This window comes from Pleurodeles waltl, chromosome 2_1 (genome assembly GCF_031143425.1).
Source record: "Pleurodeles waltl isolate 20211129_DDA chromosome 2_1, aPleWal1.hap1.20221129, whole genome shotgun sequence".
NCBI classification, from domain to species: domain Eukaryota; kingdom Metazoa; phylum Chordata; class Amphibia; order Caudata; family Salamandridae; genus Pleurodeles; species Pleurodeles waltl.
The window spans coordinates 63,038,846-63,057,459 of NC_090438.1; positions in this window are offsets into that span (position 1 = coordinate 63,038,846).

The window sequence follows — 18,614 nt, forward strand, 5'->3', positions numbered from 1 at the left end:
AATAGCAATAGCAGTGGAGCTGCTGCTACTCTCAATACTCAATTAGCACTAGTCTGCTTTTGCAGGTGAGTTGCTGGGGGATGAATGAAAGGAAATATCTCCTGAGGTCAGACTTCTCTGAATGTAGATTAACACAGTCGAAGCAGGCAAAATACCATTATTCCAACTGCGTGACACCCTAAAGGTCTGTGGTTGTCTACAAGGCTGAGGCAAACATTGGCAATAATGTCAGTGGCTAAAGGGGGCTGATCCACTGCCAACTTTTATGTTCACTCTTCTGAAAGGCTGAACCAATATGTGAGTGGCACTCTGTCTCATGAATAACTGATGTTGGCTTACCTAACGCCCATTTTCTCTTAGGAAGAGTAAGTTTTATTTTTGAGAAACATGAGGCTGGTGAGATAGCTAAAAAAGTCTTTTGATCAGACTTAAAAATTACAGAACTAGAGAGAGAACACAGATCACAGGCGCAGAGGATCCTTGGGTTGTATGCATAAGATGTACAGCACTGGTCATGAGCATCATACTCTTCCCTGAAAGGCATGGTACACTTTTGGCACTGCAAGGCCAGTACAACCTTCATTCAAAGACATGGAACAAGTATGGTACTCAGGGCCACTGCAAGCTTGCTTTAAAGACATGGAACAAGTGTGGCACTGGACAGCACCATTTAATGCCCCTACTTAGACACAGCGGAAAAGCAGCATTTGAGATTTGGTTCAAGTGTAAGGAGCTGCACTGGGGCATATGAGTGCAACCTAGACTCATAAGCATAGCAAGATTTCCACGCACAACAGATACAGCACCAGGCAGGAGTGTGCACTTCCCTCACAATCATAGAACACATACCGATCTGGTGATAAACAAGACAAGCTTTCCTTGCTTGCCCAGAACATGAACCGCATCTGCAGTCGCAGTCCAAGCCTCTGTGTAAACACACATGCATACAATTTCCAGCGTTCAGACCAATGAAAGCTCCCCTCATGGTTAGCACAGGTAGAAGAGAGTCATTAGCAGCAAGCTTTCATATACTCACATAAAAACATGTATCACATAGCAACAGCATCTAAGTTTATTTCAGGCACAGGATAACTAGAGTAAGGTATTAAAGTGGATATTTTATATGGTCTCTGCCTGCGAACCACCCTGTAACCTCGTGTACCCAGAATGAAAGACAAAGCATTAAACAGTTGTCAAAGGAGCGTGAAAAGGATACCAATCTAGTGGCATAATTACACAATATGAGACCAGAAAAACTGATGCTCATGCATTGTATCATAGAATGCGGTCGCTTCATTAAATGCATTGCAACTTACCCTGCATCTCTTTGTCTGCCTTCACATGTCTGAGACTTTTTGTAAGTGGGACGAAAGGGTATGATCTGTCTACCAAGACTTCCGTGAAGAGTCAGAGTGCCATGTTTCTACGCTGCCACAAATCACCTTTACTTTCTAGGTTTGAGTGCGGTGCTACTAACTAACCGACTAAGTCAGTCCGACAGCTTCCAGTTGGTGTGGGACTAACTCAGTCACCTACACTCAGTGGTGCTGCCAACCTAACCTATTTTGCAAGACAAAATTGATCCATCAGGAAACAGAAAGAAAACTTTACAAAAAAAAGAAAAATTACAGAAACCCTTATTACTATCATGCAGCATAGATACAAACAGTCATTAGGAATCCATCCTTTATTTTATATACAAAATATCTTCTATTCCTATTGGAGCAAGAATAAGACTAATTTGCATATGGCTGGGTCTCAAATGAGGTGGCATGGTGAACAAAAGAACCATGTGTTGGAATGCTACCCTGTGTTGCTAGTGGTTAGACAGATTGGAAGCATTGCTCCCATCACCTTTTGTGTTTTGATGTGCCGCCCTAAGTGGCCAATGGAATGCTCAGATGTTGGTCCCTTGCTCACTGTGCCACTGGAACTAAGCTATACCTGACAGAAGAGCCCCTTGCTAGGGGGAAACATGTCCTGGGGTAAGACAAGGCTGCCCCCTCCCCCCCCTCTCTGTTTGTTTTGGTTATAGAGCTACTCGCGGAGTACATCAGGAAGAACCCGAACATCAGAGGGATCCCGACACCAGGAGATGCAAAGAAAGAAGTCAAGTGCACGCTGTACATGGACGATGTCACCCTCTTCTGCACGGATGGGAAATCGGTCCAGTCCCTGCTGGAGGCATGCAAGCACTTTGGCAAAGCATCAGGAGCAAAGATCAACGTGGACAAATCACAGGCAAAGCTCTTCCGCCGCTGGGACCTATGTAACGAGCCTCTCCCTTTCCCCATTGAGGCAGGACTGGTAAAGATCCTCGTTATCTGGTTTGGGGGACAAAGAGCAGTGGCGAAAAGCTGGAACAAACGCCTGGCCAAAGTCAAGAAGAAACTGGGCTTCTGGAGCTTGAGACACCTGAGCATTGAAGGAAAGGCTCTGGTGCTCAGGAACGACGCACTGCCTGTGCTGCAGTATGTGACACAGGCCTGGCCACTCCTAGCCAATGTAGCACGGGCTGTGAACAGCATGGTTTTCCACTTTGTTTGCAACTCAAAGATGGACAGGGTGAAAAGGTCAGTCATGCACAAGGAGCATTGCAAGAGAGGGAAGGCAGTCCCTGACATCCCGACAATCCTCAGAGCGTTCTTTCTGTGTGGCTGCGTCCAAATAACCCTGCTAAACGAGAACAAGGACCACTCAGCCTATAGGGTCTTCCGCTTCTTCCTGTTCCCGGTATGGAGAAGACTGGGGTGGGATAAGTGGGAGAATGCAACAATGTTCAACAGGGACCTCCCCTGGTACTACAAGGAGATTGAGAAGTTTGTGGTGGAATTTGGGCTGAACTGTGTCACACCAAGTCTATGGAAGCCCAGGACAATCCACAGACTAATCAGGTCCAGGGACACCACAGAACCAGTGAGCGACCTGCCACCCGCTACAGCAACACGGGTGTGGGAAATGTATCCTCCCCATCCCTGACCAACAGACACAAAGACATTGCATGGATGGCCGTGAAAGGGGAACTGCCTGTCCGGTCATTCATTCACAGCAGGGGCCTGTGCCCACACAGAGAATGCCCAAGGGGATGCCCCGCAGAGGAAACTACATACCAGCTGTTCTGGGCCTGCCCTTTTGCCCAGAGTCTGCAGGGAGCCTTAATACAAGAAATGGAAGCCCACATCCCATACCCAAACATCACTCACCACTCTGTGCTGTATGGGCCGTTTCCAAAGAGACAGTCAGTGGAGGCTATCCAAGGATGCTGGAGAATCCTCTGCTCCGTTAAGGACATCCTCCTGTATGCCAGGACCAGACTGGTGACCAACGAGGAGGTAGTGAACAGGGAAGCGTGCCACAGAATGGTACACAACCTGCTGAGAGACTACACAGACAAGGACAATAAGGAGAGTGAGAAGGAGGAAGAAATGTAAACCCTAACCCCTCTCTCCCACTGAACTCCTCACGCTGCCCGAAGAAACCAAACCCCCATTTACTACTTCTTTCATATGTAAACAAACTGTATTGTTAAAGTATGTTTGAAACAAAGTTGAAGTGGACTGCCCTTCGTAAGGGAAGAGGTACCACACTTTAAAAACCTATGTATCGCCTACTTTTAAGCACTTAATAAAGGTTTGGAAAAAAAAAAAAAAAACAGGTCCTGGATTGCTTGTTTTGTGGTTTAGAGAGGTCGTAGTTTGGAGGTTTGGATTGGATTTGTTCCTACCAGAGTAGGACCAAGACTAATTTGAATATGCCTAGATTCAATCTGAAGTGGCACGGTGGGCTAAAGAAAAATGGGTTGGAATGGTACATCAAGGGATTTCAAGTGGTTAGACAAATTGCAAGCATCACTCTTATCACCTTTTGTGTGTTAGATTGTCTGGCTCATCATCTAGCATTGCAGAAGTAGGCCCAGAAAAAGGATCTGGCTTTCAGAGAACGTTCCCTTCAATAGAAGGTTTCTGCTGACAGCAGAAATATAAAAATACCTGCACTGATGAAACCTAGCACCTAGCAGGCACTGGTGCTTGAGAAGGTGGTGGACTAATTCAGCTAGCTTGGGAAAATTAGCTTTCCTTTTTAAGGTAATCCCCTCTCCCCCACAGCTCTTTTTTATGAGAGTAACTCCTTGCATCAGTTATAATACAGCTGCTTCACTGAAACTCACTGCCTGGCTGCTCCTCATAAGAATGAATTACATTATTTTAGCCTGCATGCGTATTGTTTGCGCTAGTTCACTCATTTGTCAGTCTGAAAGAAAATACCACACAAATGACAGTTGTATATTAATTTGCCACATTTTATACGCGAGAAGCCTCCTTGCCGCCAGAGGGGAGATGGTACCCACGGATGCATGCTGAAGTGAAGCCTCCAAAACGTTCCTTTCTCCCTCAAACAGCGAATGACCTTCTTACTTCTTCAGTACGGCCAATAAATGCGAAACAAGAGCAGTTATTTGCAAAAGGCAAAGTGGAACTCAGAGTTCTTGGAAGTGGTTTAAGGCAGCTCTGGTGCAGCATGTATTGGCCAGTTATGTCCTTCTGGCCTTATAAACTAAGATATGTCTTCCTCTCAGTCAGTCCACTCCCCCCATCAGTAGGTCCCTGCTCTCAGAACAGGTGCTGAGTTAATCTTCTGAACTGCGGTCCCACCTCCCGCCACTAGGGGCAGCTAAACCTACCCAGCCTGAAACGGAGCCTCGCAAGAGCCTTATTTCCCCACCTGTCAAAAGCAGAAGTGGAGACCAAGCAGATATATGTCAGGTATCTGATGTTTTATTAAATTTCACGTGTTCCCCCGGAGGAAGCCGTGTCAGGAGCAGCTACTTCCCGGGCGCCGCCAGACATCTGGTGACAGAGATTGGAAGGGAGCGTCGTTTGCTGCACGCCGCGGCCGCCCAGATGTTCAGCGCGTCGGATCACACTTGAGTGACGTTCCGCGAGAGTGCCAGGGCGGCGGGCACCCGCCTGGGCAGGAGTAGCATGGCACGCCATCCCTGGCATAGCAATGATGCGCCGCAATGATAGGCTGCCCTTTCGGCACTTGATGATGGAGAGCACAGGCAGGGTAACCCCCGCCCCTTAAGCAGCTGAAGCGGGGCTGTCAGAGCCCAATGGAGTGGGTGCCACTAAAATGTTAATGAGCTGAATATATGCCTCTTTATTCAGACAAAATGGTGTGGGGAGTGGGCCGATACGCACAGCAAGAAACTGAAAAAAATGGAAATGATGAGAATGGGGACACAACATAGAGTGAAAGGAGAAAATAGAAAAAGTGAGCATTAGTGAAAAAGGCAAGAATGACAAAAATGACTGATAGAAAGACAAAACAACGAATAAGAGGAGAAAAAGGTGAAAGGAAGAAAACGTGAAAAGAATGTTGAAAGGAAATGGATGGAAGGGGGAAAAGATGGACAGATAGAAGCGTGTGAGGGTGACGTTTTATCTAAAATCACATGACTCAGTGGTGCCTTGCAATATTCGGTTCGCTTATTTATAGAGGGTGTTCTATTCCGTATATTACATTCTTTCATCATCACTTTTCACTCTACCATCTCATTATTTCCCTAGTTTCCCCTTCTGATCACAGAGATATTCTAGTTTAAGCTAATATATAGTAAATGTGGTATCTGTACAATAAAAATAAAACAGCAATTAATCATCTTGCAGTCTAGTGCAAAAACACCATAAAAAAGTTGAATGCAACTTAGTAACAAAACTGCTTTTGTGCTATTAAATGTGTGGGCTCTGTGCAGGTAGATTCCTGCTGCCCTGATTGAAGCTCCACTGATCCAGTACTTAACCGCACATCCAAATGCTGCTAATGGCTGTGGTTTTGTAGAAAATAAAAGGGATAGGATAGCTTCAATACATTGAAATGTTTAAGTGTCAGTTGAGTGCTCAGCTCCATCACCGGATCTTCACACTGTGTGCTGAGATTATGATGTCATAATTGTTACAGTAGAATAATTAATTATTTTATCACAGACAGCTAATGATGTCACAACTGAACCCTGCTATGCAGAATTATAGATGGTTAGTTGTAAAAAAGAGGGATTTCTTTTACAGAGGAATTTCGAGCAAAGCTCTAGTTTTATATGATGTGACTTAGAACCCCAAGGGGATAACACCAATTTATTCACAGTCACCTATATACAATGTTATGCTATGTCTAGCCCTATTGCATCTTCCTCTTCTGTCATCAATAAAAGAGTCATGTGGCGGCCATACAGAGCATGGCCCCACCTGCAGTGGGCTGATCGTTTGCGGGTGGGTGCACTCCTCTTTATCCTCCGTAACCCCCCATTTAATAGTAAGTATTCCCTTTTTTCCAGCCTCTCCCCGTGGTCTCTCGTACATTTACTACTAAGTAAAAAAATTGCATGTGTGAGGATCTCCCCTTAGAAAATATAGGCGAGGTAGATGTGGAGGCTTACACTTGCTGGTTAGTGGAGTGGTGCCAGGGTTTGGACCAGGGGCAGTTGTGCTCCAAGCACTAGTGTCAGCAGAGACACTAGTAGGCGCAGGATCTCTCTGTGAGGCAGACAAGGCAGAGCACAGGACATCCAGGATGTCAGTATTTTGAGGGTGACTGAGTGACATCCTGCAAGGCATGCAACAGTGCCGTCTGCCCCACAGAGGAGTCCTTTCCAACTTCGAGTGAGTCCTTTAGAGCCTCGAGCGCCACCAGTGATGGCAGGACGGATGCAGGTGGAGAGGTATCCCAGGCAACTAGACCCAGGCTGTTTATGGACTGGATGATGGCTTGTACCAGTGGGACAGAAGTGAGGGTGGTGCTGATGGTGGCAGTGGCCACAACAGATGTTGTGTTGGGGGCTGGCCTGAGCCAGAGGCCTCAGATTCTCATGTACTCGTGGCCTCCAGGCCAGCCCCTTTACCCTCAATGCCACTGGATCCCTTGACATGTGGGCATGTTTGTAGTATCCCATCTGCCAAAATCAAAAACAGCCACATTTTATTATGTTGTTATGGTTCACACATGGTGTATACTCGTAGCCCAAGCCCAGCATTCACATTTGTACATATGTGTTATCACACCTGAGCGACCAGGACCTGGTTATCGAGTACAGCCTGAAGTAATGGCCGAGGTATACCCTGTCACAGAATATTATTAATAGCATAGTGGAAACACATCATGTTTGATATAGATATGAGCTTGTCAAAAACATTTTACATGCACCAGAGGACTGTAAGCCTCATGAACCACTTGATGAACGGTTTGATCTGGCAGGTTGCACATCTTTGTGAAGGCATACTCCGTCATGAATGTCACACATATGGGATGTGCAAACTTACAAATACATTATTGGTAGTATGTCTGATTTATAGTTTGATGGTTATGTTACTGTGTCACAAATGCAACACTATAAGTGCACTATATCAATTGTCACTCCTAATCTGTTACATTTGTAATGCAGTAGCTGGCTGTCAAACTCTAAATTGGGCCCAAAATCTATTATATCCAATGGCGCTTGTAATTTGAACATCAGTATTTTTAGAATATTAGGACAGCAGATTGCAACCTGAAAACTTTAACAAGTGTTCAGAAGAACTTCCATACTTTTTCATGTAAATGACGTACCCACTTGTTGCTGGCCATCATCCAAGTTGGGGCGGACTGCTACCAGAATGTGCTTCATCATGGTTGTCAGTGATCGCCACCCCAGCTTTTTTTGATTGCTGGACCTTTGAAGTTTGGTCAGAGCGATGAGGCGGGTGAACTGTTGTAGGCCCTACTAACATTCCAGGCAGTGGATGTTGCGGCACATGAAGATCTCCCCATTTACACACTTTCCTAGCCAGCCCCATGTGACAGTCGGACTACTGCACTCCAGGCGGTCCAACCGCCACATTAGGACCCTTGCAGTTGGACCATCAGGGTACCACCATCCCCACTAGGAACATAGTTCCCAACTGGCTGACGGTGGTCAGACTTGTGGTCAGCCACGGCGGTGCTGAGTTCAGCACCAACGTGCTGGTCATGAGATCCCTTTCCGCACGCCTTTTCATGGCGGCTTAACCACCATGAAAAGACTGGTAAAAAGAAGTGCTGGGGGCCACAGGAGGCCCCTGCACTGCTTCCTACCATGTCATGGGCAATGCAGGGGCCCCCTGCTCAGCACCCTCAGAACGCACACTGTCCGCTTTGCAGACAGTGCCCATTCCAAGGTGTAGGAAAGTACCCCTTTTGGCATGGTTACCCCCCACACACATTTTGCCTGATATTGATGCTGACTTGACTGAGAGAGTGTGCTGGGATCCTGCTAACCAGGCCCCAGCACCAGTGTTCTTTCCCTAAACTGTACCATGATTCCCACAGTTGGCACAGCCCTGGCACACAGCTAAGTCCCTTGTAAAAGGTACCAGTGGTACCAAGGGCTCTCTGACCTGGGAGGGCCCCTAAGGGCTGTAGCATGTATTGTGCCACCCTAAGGGACCCCTCACCAAGCACATACATGCTGCCATTGCAGATTGAGTGTGCTGGTGGGGAGAAAAAGGTAAAGTTGACATGGCATCATTCTCAGGGTGCCGTTCCCACCAACCAATTCCTGTGGCATAGGTAAGTTACCCCTCTAGCAGGGCTTACAGCCCTAAGGCAGAGTGCACTATACCACAGGTGAGGGCATAACTGCATGAGCAATAGGCCCCTACAATGTCTAAGTCCATTCTTAGATATTGTAAGTGGAGTGTGGCCATATTAAGTACGTGGGCTGGGAGTTTGCCATGATGAACTCCACAGCTCCATGATAGTTTCACTGAAGGCTGGGAAGTTTGGTATCAAGCCTCTCAGCAGAATAAACCCACACTGATGCCGGTGTTGGATTTATGCCACAATGCACCCAGAGGGCATGTCAGAGATGCCCCATGTATTTTAACCAACCCTTTAGTGTAAGGCTGACCCGTCTGTACCTACCTGCCACTAAAAGACAGGTTTCTGACCCCATGGGGTGAGAGCCTATGTGCTCTCTGGACTCAGAAAAAAAGCCCGCTGTGGGTGGAGGTGCTTCATACCTCCCTCCCTGCAGGAACTGCAACTCTTGGCAGTAAGCCTCAAGGGCTCAAGCCTCCTGTTACAGTGCCCAAGGGTGCTCCAGCTAGTGGAGATGCCCACTCCCCAGACAAAGACCTACTTTTGGCATCAAGTCTGGCAGGAAAATTAGGTAATACAGGGAGGAGTGACCACTCCTGTGCACAAACAACAACAACAAAAGAGACAAAGAACCTGGTTCTTCCCTGGGGTCCTCCACTCCTCGTTGTCCGATGTGACGAGTTCTCCCGGCAATTCTGACCTTGTGTCCACCCTGGGTTGACCCTTCCTGGCCAACACGATAATGCCTGCAGCCTAAAATCCAGAAGACCCCCCTCACTGCAAGAGAACCAGGCAAAGATACCCGACGCCCAAAGGTACCTCTGGACCCGCCTCCCCCTGGCCTTGGGGAATCCGACTGACTGTCTAGCAATGTTCAGCAGGAAGCCCTCCTCCTTGTCCAGCCTTTGGTTTTCCGGAACCGACCCCCTGGACCCAGCTTGCAGCATCTTTGTGACCCCAGGGGGCCTCCTATGGGAAAGTATTAGGAGCCCAATGCTTTGTTTGCACCCTGCACCCAGCCGCCCTTGTGCCCCTGAGGGTGTTTGTTGGTGCTAACCTGTGGCCCCCCCGATGCTCACCTGAAGCCCACAGGTCTGCTGTTTGAAAATGCAGGTACTTACCTGGAAGCAGATCTTTTCCAAGCACCCCCAGTCCTCATAGGATTCCACTGCAGACCCAACGCCAATTTTGACATCTGCACCCAGCCTGCCCCGTGTTGTTGGTGGAGCACTTTTGGGGAGAACCTAAACTGTGACCAGTGGACATCCGAAATCCCGAAGACTGGAATCGTAAGTTGTATACTTACCTGTTTTCTGTGCTAACATTTTTTCTCCCAGGACTCTATGGAATCCTATGGAAGATTGAACTGTGTCAACCTTTGAAATAGAAGATTGCTACTTACTTGTAAACTGCTTTATCTGCTAAAGCCAAACAAAGTATATTTGATACATATGCTTGATACCTACTTACAACTGTACTTACCTGCAACAAAGATCTTCTGGTTCTAGTAATAAAGTAACAAAATATATTTTTGCTATATAAAAATAATTGGCCTGGACTTAGTCATTGAGCGTGTGCCTCATTTATTGACTGTGTGTACAACAAATGCTTTGCACTACCCTCTGATAAGCCTAACTGCTTGACCACACTACCACAAAATAGAGCATCAGTATTATCTACTTTAGCATCTGTTAAGCCTCTGGGGAACCCCTGGACTCTGTGCACACTATATCTCATTTTGATATAGTATATATACAGCCAGCATCCTACACTAGGGTTCTGTTGTGCTACGGTATTGGCCTCTGCTCACTTAAGGGAGCTGAAACCAATACCGTAGCACTGTTCCCGCCGGGCTGACCGGGGAGAACGTTGTAATAAGACTGGGGGTGAGGCTGCCGGCTTGACCTGCCTCCTGTGGCTCCACCTGCTACGTAGAGCCCTCGTTCCTCTGAACTCCTGACCGCTGTCAGGAGTTTGAGGCCCACCACAACCCGCAGGCTTTTGCCTGCCCCTCATCCCTGGTGTCTAGTGGGAGAGCTCTGCTTTCCTACTAGGCTGCCTCTCTCCTCCTTTTTCTCTGCTTCTCTCTCCGTGTGCTCTCTATTCCGTGTCTGCCCCCATGTGCCCCTATTTGCCATTCACTCTCCTCTGTGCCCTTTTGACTTTTGCTTTACGTTTGATTTACTTTTGCTTTTCCCTCCACTCTCTCACTCTCGCCCTCCCGCCTCTCTCTCTCCCCGCCGCTGCTGCCCCTGCGGCCCTGCTCCCCTCCGCTCTCTCGTGTTGCTTTCCCGCTTCTGCTGCCCCTGCGACCTGCCCCCTTTTTTTCACATAATTTTCGCCCCCGCTCCTGCCTCCCAGCTGTCCTCTCCTCCCCCCTCCTTACTTAATGGCGGCCGCTGCCAGAGGCGTGCCAAAGGCAAGCCCGTCTGCTCCCATCCATGCCTGGACCATGCCCAGCGCCGGAACCCCTGGCTCTCGCCTCCACACCGCTGCCACACCCGTCTTCATTAGGACACCATCACCCTCCGCGCCCTCAACACTGGCCGCTCACCCGTCTGCCATCAAGCCACCCCGCAGATCACCCACAGACCCTTCTCCTGCCGGAACTGCACCTTCACCAGCCTCCACGCCAACGACCCACCCACTAAGACAGGAAGCAACCATCTCAGATGCATCCTTCTCAACACCTGCTCCGTCCACAAACACGCCGTCGAACTATGGAATCTACTCGACCCAGCTTCCCCAGACGTTGCCTTCCAGACCGAGACCTGGATGAACTCCTCTTCAGCGCCAGACATCGTCATAGCTATCCCGGATGGCTACAAGATCACCCGCAGGGACCGCTCCAACAAACCTCAGGATCACGACCAGCACCGAAGACACCCTCAGCACTGCCGAACACCTGCACTTCCAGATCCACACCGACCCTAACACCACCCTCCGAGGGACCCTCGTTTACAGACCCCTCGGCCCCTGACAGCAGTTCAACGACTCCATCACCGACATCATCAGCACGCAGGCCCTCACATCCACAGACTACATACTCCTTGGGGACATAAACTTCCACCTTGAGAACACCAACAATAGCAACTCCAGCACCCGGCTCAACAACCTCTCCAACCTAGGCCTCAAACAGCTCGTCACAACACCCACCCACTCCACAGGACACACACTCAACCCAATTTTCTCCGCCAGCAAACACGTCTCCTTCAACCACACCATCAAACTCCACTGGACAGACCACCGCTGCATCCACTTCGAAACCCACAACACACCATCACCTGCAACGGATTCCACACCGCAGATGGAACAAGGTCTGTGCCAACACTCTCGCCCAATCAAAAATCCTTCCAACAGACACACCGACAGAAAGGCTTCTGGTTCACCGCCGACCTCCAAGAATCTAAGCAAACATGCGGAAGACTTGGAAAGAAGTGGTGCCAAGAGCAGACTCTGGACAACCACACAGCCTTCAAAAACGCCATCCGTAGACACCTCCAACTCATCCGAACCTCCTTCAAAGAATGCATCAACAACAATGCACACAGCCACAAGGAGCTTTTCAAGATCGTAAAGGAACTCTCCAACCCCAGCTCCAACACCAACGACATCCCACCATCACAAGACCTCTGCGACTCCCTAGCCACCTACTTCCATTGCAAGATCGCAGACATCCATAACAGCTTCAGCATTCAGACCCCCCGTAAACCACCAACACCACAGACTCACCACCCACCAGCCTCCTGATGTCCTGGACCCACGTCAACGACAACGACACCATCAAAATCATGAACACCATCCACTCTGGCTCACCATCCGCCCCCTGCCCTCACCACATCCTCAACAAAGCAAGCTCCATTATTGCACCCCAACTCCGGATAATCATCTACAGTTCCTTCGAATCCGCCACCTTCCTGGAGAGCTGGAAAGACGCCGAGATCAACGCTGTGAGGAAATGCTTCCTTGGCATGGTTACCTCCTAACTTTTTGCCTTTGCTGATGCTAAGTTATGATTTGAAAGTGTGCTGGGACCCTGCTAACCAGGCCCCAGCACCAGTGTTCTTTCCCTAAACTGTACCTTTGTCTCCACAATTGGCACAACCCTGGCACTCAGGTAAGTCCCTTGTAACTGGTACCCCTGGTACCAAGGGCCCTGATGCCAGGGAAGGTCTCTAAGGGCTGCAGCATGTCTTATGCCACCCTAGGGATTCCTCACTCAGCACATGCACACTGCTTCACAGCTTGTGTGTGCTGGTGAGGAGAAAATGACTAAGGTGACATGGCACTCCCCTCAGAGTGCCATGCCAACCTCACACTGCCTGTGGCATAGGTAAGTCACCCCTCTAGCAGGCCTTACAGACCTAAGGCAGGGTGCACTATACCACAGGTGAGGGCATATGTGCAGGAGCACTATGCCCCTACAGTGTCTAAGCAAAACCTTGGACATTGTAAGTGCAGGGTAGCCATAAGAGTATATGGTCTGGGAGTTTGTCAAACACAAACTCCATAGTTCCATAATGGCTACTCTGAAAACTGGGAAGTTCGGTATCAAACTTCTTAGCACAATAAATGCACACTGATGCCAGTGTGCAATTTATTGTAACATTAACCCAGAGGGCATCTTAGAGATGCCCCCTGAATACCTACCCGACTTCTAGTGTAGGCTGACCAGTTTCTGCCAGCCTGCCACACACCAGACATGTTGCTGGCCACATGGGGAGAGACCCTTTGTCACAAAGCCTGTACTGGGTGGAGGTGCTTCTCACCTCCCCCTATAGGAACTGTTACACCTGGCGGTGAGCCTCAAAGGCTCACCTCTTTTGTTACAGTGCCCCAGGGAATCCCAGCTAGTGGAGATGCCCGCCCCTCCGGCCACTGCCCCCACTTTTGGCGGCAAGGCTGGAGGAGATAATGAGAAAAACAAGGAGGATTCACCCACCAGTCGGGACAGCCCCTAAGGTGTCCTGAGCTGAGGTGACCCCTGCCTTGAGAAATCCTCCATCTTGAGTTTGGAGGATTCCCCCAATAGGATTAGGGATGTTCCCCCCTCTCCACAGGGAGGAGGCACAAAGAGGGTGTAGCCACCCTCAAGGACAGTAGCCATTGGCTACTGCCATCCCAGACCTAAACACCCCCCCTAAATGTAGTATTTAGGGGCACCCCAGAACCTAGGAAACCAAATTCCTGCAACCTGAAGAAAGAAGAAGGACTGCTGACCTACAAGCCTGCAAAGAAGGAGGAAGACGACAACTGCTTTGGCCCCAGCCCTACCGGCCTGTCTCCAACTTCGAAAACCTGCTCCAGCGACTCATCCGACAGGGACCAGCGACCTCTGAAGCCTCAGAGGACTGCCCTGGACTACAGGACGAAGAAACTCCAGTGAACAGCGGCTCTGTTCAAAACCAGCTACTTCTTTGCAACAAAGAAGCAACTTCCAAAGACTTCACGTTTCCCACCGGAAGCGTGAGACTCTACAGTCTGCACCCGACGCCCCCGGCTCGACCTGCAGAAAACCAACACCTCAGGGAGGACTCCCCAGCGACTGCAAGTCCATGAGTAACCAGAGACGACCCCCCTGAGCCCCACAGCAATGCCTGCAGAGAGAATCCAGAGTCTCCCCCTGACCGCGACTGCCTGTCACAAGGGACCCGACGCCTTGAACCAACACTGCACCCGCAGCCCCCTGGACCTGAAGGAACCGAACTTCGATGCAGGAGTGACCCTCAGGTGATCCTCTGCCTTTCCCAGGTGGTGGCTGTCGGGAGAAGCCCCCCCTGTTCCTGCCTGTACCGCTAGAGTGACCCCCGGGTCCCTCCATTGTTTCCTATCTAAAACCCGGCGCCTGCTTTGCACACTGCATCCGGCCTCCCCTGTGCCGCTGAGGGTGTGTTTTGTGTGCCTACTTGTGTCACCCCCAGTGCTCTACAAAACCCCCCTGCTCTGCCCCCCCCAGGGACACAGGTACTCACCTGCTGGCAGACTGGAACTGGAGCACCCCTGTTCTCCATAGGCGCCTACGTGTTTTGGGCACCTCTTTGACCTCTGCACCTGACTGGCCCTGAGATGCTGGTGTGCTAACTTTGGGGTTGCGTTGAACCCTCAACGGTGGGCTGCCTATGCCCCAGAACTGAGACTTGTAAGTGTTTTACTTACCTCCTAATCTAACCTTTACTTACCTCCCCCAGGAACTGTTGATTTTTGCAGTGTCCACTTTGAAAATAGCTTATTGCCATTTTTACAAAGACTGTACATGATATTGTTTTCATTCAAAGTTCCTAAAGTGTTTAATGTAAATCTTGAACCTGTGGTTCTTAAAATAAACTAAGAAAATATATTTTTCAATATAAAAACCTATTGGCCTGGAGTAAGACTTTGAGTGTGTGTTCCTCATTTATTGCCTGTGTGTGTACAACAAATGCTTAACCCTACCCTCTGATAAGCCTACTGCTCGACCACACTACCACAAAACAGAGCATTAGAATTACCTACTTTTGCCACTATCTTACCTCTAAGGGGAACCCTTGGACTCTGTGCAGACTATTTCTCACTTTGAAATAGTATATACAGAGCCAACTTACTACAAACGCCCTCCTCAAGAAACCGAAGGCAGACCCAAAGGACCTCAAGAACTTCTGGTCCATCTCCCTGCTCCCCTTCCCGGCAAAAGACATGGTGAAAATTGTCAACAAACAACTGACCCGTTCCCTTGAGGAGAACAGCACTCTGGACCCTTCCCAATCCAGATTCCGCAGCAACGCAGCACCAAAACTGCCCTCATGGCCACCACCGTCGACATCAGAACCCTACTGGACAGCGGCGAAACCGCAGCTCTCATCCTCCTGGACCTCTCAGCTGGGTCGACACAGTCTGCCACTTCAACCTATGCACACGCCTCAGCAATGCAGGAATCTGCGACAGAGCCTTGGACTGGATCACCTCCTTTCTCACTGGCAGAACTCAGAGTCCGCCTCCTTCCATTCCGCTCTGAAGCCACCAAAATCATCTGCGGCTTACCCCAGGGTTCGTCCCTCAGCCGACCCTCTTCAGCATCTACATGGCTCCGCTTGCTAACATCACCCGATCTCACAACCTCAACATCATTTCATACGCCGATGACACCCAGCTGATCCTCTCCCTCACCAAGGACACTGCTAAGGCCAACCTCCAAGAAGGAATGAAGGCCATTGCCGAATGGATGAAGAACAGCTGCCTTAAACTGAATTCCGACAAGACTGAGGTCCTCATCTTCGGCTCCACCCCCTGTGCATGGGATGACTCCTGGTAGCCTGCCACACGGGGAACCGCTCCGACACCCACCGACCACGCACGCAACCTGGGATTCATCCTGGACTCCTCACTATCTAAGACCCAGTAAGTCAAAGCCATCTCCTTCTCCTGCTTCAACACCCTCTGCATGCTCCGAAAGGTCTACAAATGGATCCCCACGGAAACCAGAAGAACAGTCACCCATACCCTCGTAAGCAGCAAACTGGACTACGGCAATGCCCTATACGCAGGAACCATGGCCAAACTCCATAAGAGGCTGCAATGCGTCCAGAACACCTCCGCACGCCTCATCCTGGACATCCCCCGCCACTGCCACATCACAGGCCACCTGAGAGACCTGCATTAACTCCCGTCAACAAGAGAATCACCTTCAAACTCATCACCCACGCTCACAAGACACTGAACAACAGTGGACCAGAATACCTCAACAGGCTGCTCTCCTTCTACAACCTGACCCGACGGCTCTGCTCCGCCGACCTCACCCTCGCAACCGTCCAACCCAACCGCAGAACAGCCATCGGCGGAAGATCATTCTTGCACCTCGCCGCCAAGACATGGAACACCCTTCCCACCCACCTGCGTCAGACCAAGGACATCCTTACCTTCAGGAGACTTCTCAAGACTTGGCTGTTTGAGCAGTAGCAGCCGCCCCCTCCCCCCCCAGCGCCGTGAGACCCTCACGGGTGAGTAGTGCGCTTTACAAATTCCTTGATTGATTGATTGTAATCAGGCCCTTAATCTTTTCCTTATTGTGGGTGCTGAACTACACTGAGAATGATAAGAAAGGAAAGGGAAATTATATATACACACACACACACACCCACACACACACACACATTCCTGTAGGAAAAGCATTTTATATTTTGTCTGTAACTTTGACGCTGCTTGTCAAATCTTCACGAAATTATCAAAACTTATACTTCAGTGGGTTCAGTTGGTGTCTTAAAAGTTTTGGGGACATCTGTCAAGCGGGGGCCAAGAAAAAGGGGGATCACAAAACTCTTTTTTCCCATTTATTTTTTCATAGGGTCTTTATGCATGCCTACAGCCCAAACCGCTGAACAGAATTACACCAAATTTGTCAGAAAGCTAGATCCTGTTCCACAGATTGTGCTTTTTTTTTTATTTGGTGTAAATTCGTTCCCTAGGTTTGAAGATATTAGAGTTTTAAAAATATAGATATCTAGGGACATGGATCTTCCGTGGATCTAACTGTCACCGTGGTGATATTTGATTGGATGCCAACTCTTTAACAAGGAAGTGTTGGCAGCCATTTTGGGACTTCAGCCGAGCCCCACAAAAAAAGCTTTCAGAAAAGAAAAGGGGCCAGGGTAGGTTCACCGTGACCACCGATCCTTGGAGTAGAGATCCCTAACGGACCGCGCTAGGGCTAAAAAGCATTTTTTAAAACAAATAATCTCAGAAAAATCCACGCGCCCAGATCCTCTGATTTTTCTGAGATTTTTTTTTTAAAAAGGGTGGTCTCCTGCCTTTTTTTTATTTTGCCCCCCAGGTTGGCCAGGACCTGGGTGCATTGGGAACTTAAAAAAGGAGGGAGGTTCAAGGCGCCCCCTTCCTACGGCTTATATTAGCCTCGGTGACCACCACCTCCGGGGCAAAAAGTTTAATGGTAATGGGGAGGCCATGGGGACCGCCACCTCTCTGGGGCAATTTGTTGCAATTAAGGTATGGCCACATGGCCCCCCGCATTCCCTGGGATTGCAAACTTCCCGGGGCTGAAAGAAAATAAGGAAGGGGTTTCTTGTGGATCCCCAGCCAGGGGGACCACCACCTTCACAGGGCCAACTTAAAAGTGGAGGGGTGCCGTGCACCCCCCCTTATGGAGCCAGTAATGGCAGTGGGGACCACCACCCCCCAGGGCTGGGTCCTGCTATGTCCCGGGGTACCCACCCTCGGACATAGCCGTTTGCTTTGACAGCTCCTGCCAAGTCCGAGTAAATGCTCTGCTTCCAGCAGGCAAGATCTGTCAAAGTGCTCTCGCCCACTGGAAGCAGAAGTTTAATCTCTTTCCCTGCCTACACTGTCACACCCACTCTCAAACCCAGAGACACGCTGTCATACCTATTTTCAAACCCAGAGAAACAGGCCCTGCTGCCAAAGACTGCGCCGCACGGAGTTGGGGAGTTATGGGGATTGGCTGCAGAGCCTGGCTGCAGTCTGTGTGTAGAGTGGGGTTGGGTGGTTATAGCGGCTTGGCTGCAGGGCCTGGGCACACATGGCAATTGGCTGCGCGCGGCTGTGGTTGGATTAATTTATATTAATTAAAATTACTTCACATTAAAAAAACCAAAGCTTACAGGGATGTTTTAGTTAGGAAATAGAATTTAAAAAAAACATAGAAATTCATTTAAAATATCAAAGGTTACAGGGACATTATAGTAAGGTTCTGAATTTAGTAGCACAAAACCTTAGAAATTCAGCATTTCAAGCAATTATAACTCATGCCCTAAGGTAACCATAATTTGTGACTCCATGGATGTTAATGACTTTGTCTTGTTTTGAATGTTGTTTCCCTGGTCGACCTCACAGCTGCCATTTGCCAAAGGGAGGGCCTGCATACCCTCACCAATGTTAAGTACTGTGGCTTTGTTTTGCAATTATTATTGTTTGTAAAGTACATTATGTTCCCAATCCTGAAATACTATACAGTTAAAAATGAAAACCCAACCCAAATTAATGTTCCAGGCAGTTGT